The sequence below is a fragment of the Antechinus flavipes genome, chromosome 4 (genome assembly GCF_016432865.1).
Source record: "Antechinus flavipes isolate AdamAnt ecotype Samford, QLD, Australia chromosome 4, AdamAnt_v2, whole genome shotgun sequence".
Taxonomy (NCBI): Eukaryota; Metazoa; Chordata; class Mammalia; order Dasyuromorphia; family Dasyuridae; genus Antechinus; species Antechinus flavipes.
The window spans coordinates 124473124-124481064 of record NC_067401.1 but is presented as its reverse complement, the minus strand read 5'-3'; the positions used below and the strand labels follow the sequence as shown (position 1 = coordinate 124481064).

Below are 7941 nucleotides of genomic sequence, written 5' to 3'. Positions count from 1 at the left end.
ATTTGTTAAGAGTAATTAACACTTAGAGCAAGGATAGTAGATCATCTGTAACTTCAAGTCCACAATAGAATCTGGAATAAACTACTAAATCTAACAGTGAAATGTCAGAAACATAATAATAGATCTATCTTACATCCATTTTACATCCCATACTCTACATTTTTTATATCAATGCCTTTTGCAAATACAATTCCATAAATTGTCTTCTTGAGTAAATAAGTGTTATTTCCAACTTACTTGACATAGTATTCTCAAGATATCATATTGAATTCTCGATAAGGAATCCAGGCAACAAAATACCCACTATCCCTTTAAGAAATTAGCTCTGGCCAGATTGAAGAATTGAACAATTAACTCATGCACATCAGCAGAGAATCAACAAATATGATGTTGGAGAAAATAATGATCAAATCAAGATTACAGTTCCTGAAAAGGATGTGTCAATCAAGAAAGAAAGAAAGAAAACAAAAATAGAATCTAATTTACAACAACAATCAGGGTGAAAATCTGAGGGGTACATAGTACAAAAGTTAATATCAAAAATTTATTCCACTGTCTACTTCTAATGAACACCAAATGGTAGATGACACCAGTGCTGTGGGAGCAATGGGAGGCCCCAGGAAGCCCTGGAATGGAAGGCCAGGGTAGTTTCCATGATGGCTTTGGCAGTGAGGGCCAAGGTCACGGCTAGGAACATGGTCAAGGTCAGGCTGTGGCCATGGGTTCTGAGGAGGAAACACTGAAGACAAGGAGTGGCTTTTTGTCATTAAATTGGGCTGACTAGTCAAGGACATTTAGATAAAGTCTTTGGAAGTAATTATCTTTTCTCCCTTTCTTTCAAGGAGTCTGAAATCATAAAGACTTCTTTCTGGGATCTTCATGGAAAGATAAGATTCTGAAGATCTAGTAACAAACTAGAGCTGGACAATGGATCAAGTTCAAGGCTTTTGTGGCCATTGGTGACGACAATAGCCCTGTTGGCCTGGTTATCAAGTGCTCCTAGGAAATGGCCATGGCTATTCATGGTGCCATCATTCTGGCCAAGTTGTCCATCATTTCTGTGAGATGAGGCTATTGGAGGAACAAAATAGGCAAGCCTTACACAGTGCGCTGCAAGGTCAGTGGGCATTGTGGATCAGTTCTGGTATGCTTCATCCCCACCTAGAGGTACTGGTATTGTCTCAGCTCCTATGTCTAAGAAACTCCTGATGAAGGCTGGAATTGATGACTGTTCCACTTCTGCAAGACACTGTACTTCCACTCTGGATGACTTTGCTAAAGCTACATTTGATGCCATCTCCTAAACATATAGCAAACTAACCCCAGACCTGTGAAAGGAGACTGTGCTCATTATGATTCCCTATCAGGAATTTACTGATTAGTTTGGGAAAACTTACATATGCATGTCTGTCCAGAGAACCCAGGCAGCTATGTGGCAACCCCAAGATGTTTTTAGTAAACAAGAAATAAATTGAACTATGCCTGTTAAAAAAAGAATCCACCTTTAAATCCCATGATCTGGTGAATGTATTGATGTTGTATTCTCTGTTGAGTTTATTTATAATAAAGATATCAATATGTTGTATGGGTGTAAAGATTTGTTTTCAATGACTACACAAGCTTGGCTATACCAAAACTGACATCTTTGAGATATATTTCTAATGTCTTTTCTTAGGGTTGATTATTGCAGAGAAATAATCAATACAACAAAAATGTCAAATGACATTGCTCTGGGGAGAGATATGGGTCATATGCAAACCAAACGGGAGTGTCCTAGTAAGTGTTTATCAATCAACTCTCTAAAATGTACTCACAATATCTTTTACATTTAATTTGCATTATTGACATTTTTTCAATCACTCTCTTAGTTCCAAATGGTCAACAGAATAATAAGTATAGTTCACATTTGTAATGTTCACTGACCTCTGAAGTGTAAATACTCACATTCAAAATTTATCAATAGCCTTGCAGAGAACAAGCTGGCTCTAACACACGCATGCAGTCCAGTCTCAGTGACAAAAAAAAAAAAAAAATTATATGGCTGATCTTCATTTCAAGAACAGACCTTGGCTTATCTTCACTTCAAGAACAATAGACTCATCTTTCACTTATTATTACCCATTATCTAAGTGACTAAGGAGATAAGAGCTGTGTGACCTTGGGCAAGTCACTTAAACTCTGTCTTCCTCAGTTGTTTTACTGTGAAATGAATTATAATAGTACCTACCTCCCAGAGTTTTTGTGAGGATGAAATGAGATAATATTTGTAAGGTGCTTAGAACTTCATGTCATATAATAGATAATTAATAAGTCTTCCTTTTTTCCCTCCTTCCTCCTTTCCTTCCTCCTTTCTTTCCTCCCTTCCATCCTTCCTCTATCCCTATCTTTTCTTTCTTTCTTCCTTTCTTTCTTTCTTTCTTTCTTTCTTTCTTTCTTTCTTTCTTCTTTCTTTCTTCTTCTTCCTTCCTTCCTTCCTTCTTCTTTCTTTTTTCTTTCTTTCTTTCTTTCTTTCTTTCTTTCTTTCTTTCTTTCTTTCTTCTTCTTCCTTCCTTCCTTCCTTCCTTCCTTCCTTTCTTTCTTCCTTTCTTTCTTTCTTTCTTTTTTCTTTCTTTCTTTCTTTCTTTCTTTCTTCCTTCCTTCCTTCCTTCCTTCCTTCCTTCCTTCCTTCCTTTCTTTCTTTCTTCCTTCCTTCCTTCCTTCCTTCCTTCCTTCCTTCCTTCCTTCCTTTCTTTCTTCCTTCCTTCCTTCCTTCCTTCTTCCTTCCTTCCTTCCTTCCTTTCTTTCTTTCTTTCTTTCTTTCTTTCTTTCTTTCTTTCTTTCATTCCTATTCATTCTTAATCCACTCTTTTCTTCAGTTATCAAGTTGCTAATCTTGACTCTTCGAAGGTGAATACTAGTCAGTCAGGTCAATTATGACCTATGACCCAATATAATAGCTACATTAGTCTTACAGGGGAAATTGCCCTGACTCCTTTATATATCCACCAGGAGAAAAATATTAATGAAACTTTTATTTTATGAAAACCTAGATCAAAATTCTGCCTCTGAGATATGCTATCTATATAATCTTGGGAAAGTTACCTCTAATCTCTCGCTTCAAATTCTTTTCTTTTTTTCCTTTTTTCTAGTTATGCATGTACATTGATTTTTTAATACCAAGTACTTTATTTTAAAAGTTTGAAGAATACTTTTTATATCATTGGAAATATGATTCTGGAATTTAGAAGAGATATCAGGACTAGAAAAAGAAATCAAAATTGGAAATATAGATTTGGGAATCATGTTGTAGAAAGAAGTCATTACTAGATAAGATAATTAGAAGACTGTGGAGAGAGGTTTAAGAACAGACTTTGAACAAGCAGAAAAAAAAAAAAAAGATGTGAGAAAGTTGGGATAAAGATAGGAATGAGACCTATTATTCCATTTCTTGTTTAAAGAACTGCTTCTATTAGGGCAGCAAGGTGGTGAAGTGATTAGAGCACCATCCCTGAAGTCAGGAGGAACTGAGTTCAAATCTGATCTCAGATACTTAAAACCTTCTAGTTGGTGACCTTGGGCAAGTCACTTAACCCCAATTGCCTCAGCAAAAAAGAAAGAAAGAAAGAAAGAAAGAAAGAAAGAAAGAAAGAAAGAAAGAAAGAAAGAAAGAAAGAAAGAAAGAAAAGAAAGAAAGAAAGAAAGAAAGAAAGAAAGAAAGAAAGAAAGAAAGAAAGAAAGAAAGAAAGGAAAGAAAGAAAGAAAGAAAGAAAAAGAAAGAAAGAAAGAAAGAAAGAAAGAAAAATGAAAGAACTGCCTCTATCAATTTAGATCATTACCTGTTTATAGATAGTTGTCCAGAATACTAAGGGATTAATTGTTACTCAACATATATAGCAAGTATGTGTCAGAGACAACCTTTTTTCTTAATTGTTTTATTTTTTCTGGTTATACTTGTATATTAACTTTTTAAATACCCATTTTTTTAAATCATGTTGGGAAAGAAAAATCAAAACAAAAGAGAAAAACTATGAGAGAAAAAAGAAACAAAAGTGAACAGAGCATATGTTGATTTGCATTCAATCTCCATAGTTCTCTTTCTGGATGCAGATAGCATTTTCTATCCAAAATTTACTGTGATTGTTTTGGATCACTAAACTGCTGAGATGAACTAAGTCTTTCTTAGTTGATCATCAGACAATCTTGTTGTTATTGGGTAATATATTTCCTGGTTCTGCTTGTTTCACTCAGCATCAATTCATCTTACTTTTTCTAAAATCTGCTTGTCCATCATTTTTTTAAAGAACAGTAATTTTAATATACCATAACTTATTCAGTCATTCCCCAACTGATGAACATCTACTTGCTTTCAAATTCTTTGCCACCACAAAAAGGAGCTGTTACAAATGCTTTCACACTTGTTGGTCCTTTTCCCTCCTTTATGATTTCCTTGAGATACAACCCAATAATAGCACTTCTAGGTCTGCCCCTGCTCTAGATAAATTCAATAGACAAAGAAAAGTAATAGTTTCCCCCCCAAATTCCAAAATTCCAAGGAAGGAAAACTGACTGTAGATCAAAACTTCTTAAATTGTGGGTTGTGACCCCATATGAAGTCATATAACTAAATGCTGGGGTCATGAAATTAAGATGTATCATTGGTAACTATGCCTATTTGTATTTGTATTGTAGATTTGCACACCTATTTTATATACCCATATACTCAAGTTATGCAAAAATTTATTGGGCAAAAAAGGGAATATGAGTGAAAAAAGTTAAGTCAAGAATAGAGAATGGCTTGGGAATAGCCCCAAATAAGAAATATGAGTAGTCTATGAACAAAAAAAATTGTTCCTAAGAGAAAAAAAAATATTTCTTTTACATTTGACTTTTCTCCTTTAATTAAATTCCACTACCTACTTCTTATTCTCCTCATCCTTCTCTTTTTTCTTCCTCTCCTTCCTCTCCTCCTCCTCCTCCTTTTCCTCATCGTCCTCCTCCTCCCCCTTCTCCTTGTCCTTCTTTGCCTGCAACTCACTATATTGATGTCAACAATCAGTGTGGACATCCGATCAACTTTAGTCCACTGGAGCTTATATTTTCCAAGTTCAAGAGTGCCACTGGTTTCAGTCTTCCCAGTAACAAAGATTAAAAGTTTCAGTTAATATGCTAGTTCTCTTCCTCAAATTATCACATTATGACATTTTTGTTTAGTTCACTTACTATGCTTTATAAATAATTTAAAACTAGTGTTGCTACTGTCCTTCTTCCAAAGTGTATTGACACATTAATTGATTTTAAAATAACCTAAAGGTAGATCTCCAGATTTGGACAAGTGAGTTTGGGACCATTTGTAGTAACTCTGTCTATCTGCCAAGAAATATGGTTCTCATGACTTCTGGGCTATAACATAATCAGAGCCTGACAACATTGCATCACAAAGGAAATGAATTATCAGCATCCTTTCTGTCACAGATAGAATGAAAAATATAGCACCTGTGAGACAAGGGAAATTGTCAACTTCTCACCCACGAGGGAACAAACAAAGGAAGTGTTCCTGACATTCTTCTCTATGTGATACTGCTTTGCATCTATTCTGGGAGAGTAAGATTGTAACAGACCTTTCACAGGTGTTGGGTGATAACATTAAAAAAAATTAATATATAACTTGTAAACACCAGATGCATTTGGAGTGCCACAGACAAATGAGCTTTCTGCAATGACAGTGGTGTCTAATCATAACCTTGACCTTGGTTAAAATTTTAACAGCACTCACTTATTGTGAAGTTTAGCTACAGAGTCAGTTGTCATTTCAATTTCAACTTATTAATCAACTACACTGAGACAATCTGGATAATTAATATTGTATATAAAAATGTGGGTTGAAGGCTGAAGTGAGTCATTCAGTTAACCAAGTGGCTTTTGCTATAAATCAAATCCTATTCATATGATGTAAGTAGAGACAATCTGAGTTTCAAAAATTTATAGCCTTGTACCAAAAAAGTTAAAAGTTGACCTCTGTCCCCATTAAAACCCTGTTTTGTTTGTATGTCTTTTACATTCTCAATTGATTGGCCATATCTTGAATATTGAATATTTTTTTATAAATTGTAATCACTAGCAACTTACTGTTTCTAAAATTTCAGTTTGTTATCACTAATTGTTATTCTGTAAAGTGTTTTAGGTAATATTCCATATACAAGTTATAATAAATAGTAAAACAACTTAGAGGATATAGAAATAATAGAAGTAAAGGAAAAAAAAAGTTTCTGATCTTAGTTCCATATAGGTAGATATTAGAATCCATTCTGGGGAATCCATTTTACTTCCCATCTAAAAGGTAGGGGTGTAAGTATTCTAATAATAAGATATGAAAGTTAAGAATAGAAAATGGCGTGGGAATAGCCCCAAATGAGCACTGATATGAACACAAAATTATTCTTAAGAGAAAAAATTATTTCTTATACATTTCTTTTTTCCTTTAACTAAATACCGTTAGTTTCTCCTTACATTCTACAATCTGAATTTAGAGATTTAAAAATATTTTGATGTAAAAAAAATGGATGAATGTTGGTTTAACATGGACTCAACCCTAAACTCAGACAAATAAAAGTATTTAGAGGATATAGAAATAACAAATGAAGGAGGGAAAAAAGTTTCTGATCTCAAGCCTATATAAGTAGAGAGATGCTATTAGATACTGGGGATACCACTTTACAGACATACAATTGCTCATGCTGAACAAACATGTTGCTGACTTATGACCACAGTTTTCTGCTTTTTTTTTTTTTTTTTTTTTTTTTGCTTCCTACATGATGTGACATTTGAGTTCAATTCACTCTCTGATTGTGCATTGTCCTCAATCAGTAAATTGCATTTTCAACATTGAGACACAGCTTACTAATGTGTCTAGAATTCAGAAATAAACAAATAGTTCTTTTAAATTTTTACCATTTAAAAAAATTAATATTTTATAGTAGCTCCCAATTTCTCACTCAAAAGTAGTTCCAATAAGAACCATTTATCCCTCAGTATGCAAATCTGTATAAGAAGAATAATAGGAACTGTTCCCTCAAAGACATTCCTAGAACAATGCTTTCAAGTCACGAATTTCCTGATTTTCTGCAACATTCCAAAGTGCTTCAAAGGAGTTATCTGGGTAACTGATTTAGAATGAGATCAAAGTCAGTTATTACTATTCCAAATATCACTATATAGTTCTTTGAGGCTAGTGACACACCAGGTTGTATCTTCATAAATTGAATCAGTTCAAATATTTTTAACCTCAAGACACCCCAATGAGTCTCAGTCTGAACTCAAATTCTGCAGAAAAAAAAAGTGGGTAGACATATTAGCTGGTACTATGAGCAAGTGAATCAAAGTGACTTATTTTCATTGACAATTGATAAAGAAATAATTTCCTTTTCAATTTCAATTTGCTTCCATAAAAGTTGAATGTGAACTCAAAACAGCCTTTAGACTGTTTTCCCATAATATAAACTTGGAACTTATTATGTGTCTCTTCATCCTGAAAGGCTGTCTTGTATTATTTACTTCTTTAAAAAATATAATTCTAGGTATTGGGGGATAGTTTTGCCTTGCTTTGTCTTGTCTTTCTTTGCCTTGCCTTTCTTTCTTTTCCTTTGCTTGTCTTTCCTTTTCTTGTCTTTCAATTCCTTGGTTTTCCTTGCCTTTTCCTTTTCCTCCTTTTCCCTTTCCTTTTCCTTTTCCCCTTCCCTCTCTCCTCTCCTCTCCTCTCCTTTCCTCTCTTCTTTCCTTTCCTTTCCTTTCTCTTTTCCTTTTTTCTTTTCTTTTCTTTTCTTTTCTTTTTTTTTTTTCTTTTCTTTTCTTTTCTTTTTTTTTTTTTTGAGGGAAGAAGTGAGTTTTGTATCCCTGGCACAGTAGCTAGCATAAAATAGATTTTTTTTTTAACAAATGCTTTTTGATCTTTTTTTAAAGGAAAAA

At 33.9% G+C, this 7941-nt stretch overlaps 1 pseudogene; it reads left to right on the top strand.

Moving 5' to 3' along the window:
* Nucleotides 1-576: 576 nt before the first annotated feature.
* Nucleotides 577-1475, top strand: LOC127561333 (40S ribosomal protein S2-like; annotated as a pseudogene).
* The last annotated feature ends 6466 nt before the right edge of the window (nucleotides 1476-7941 follow it).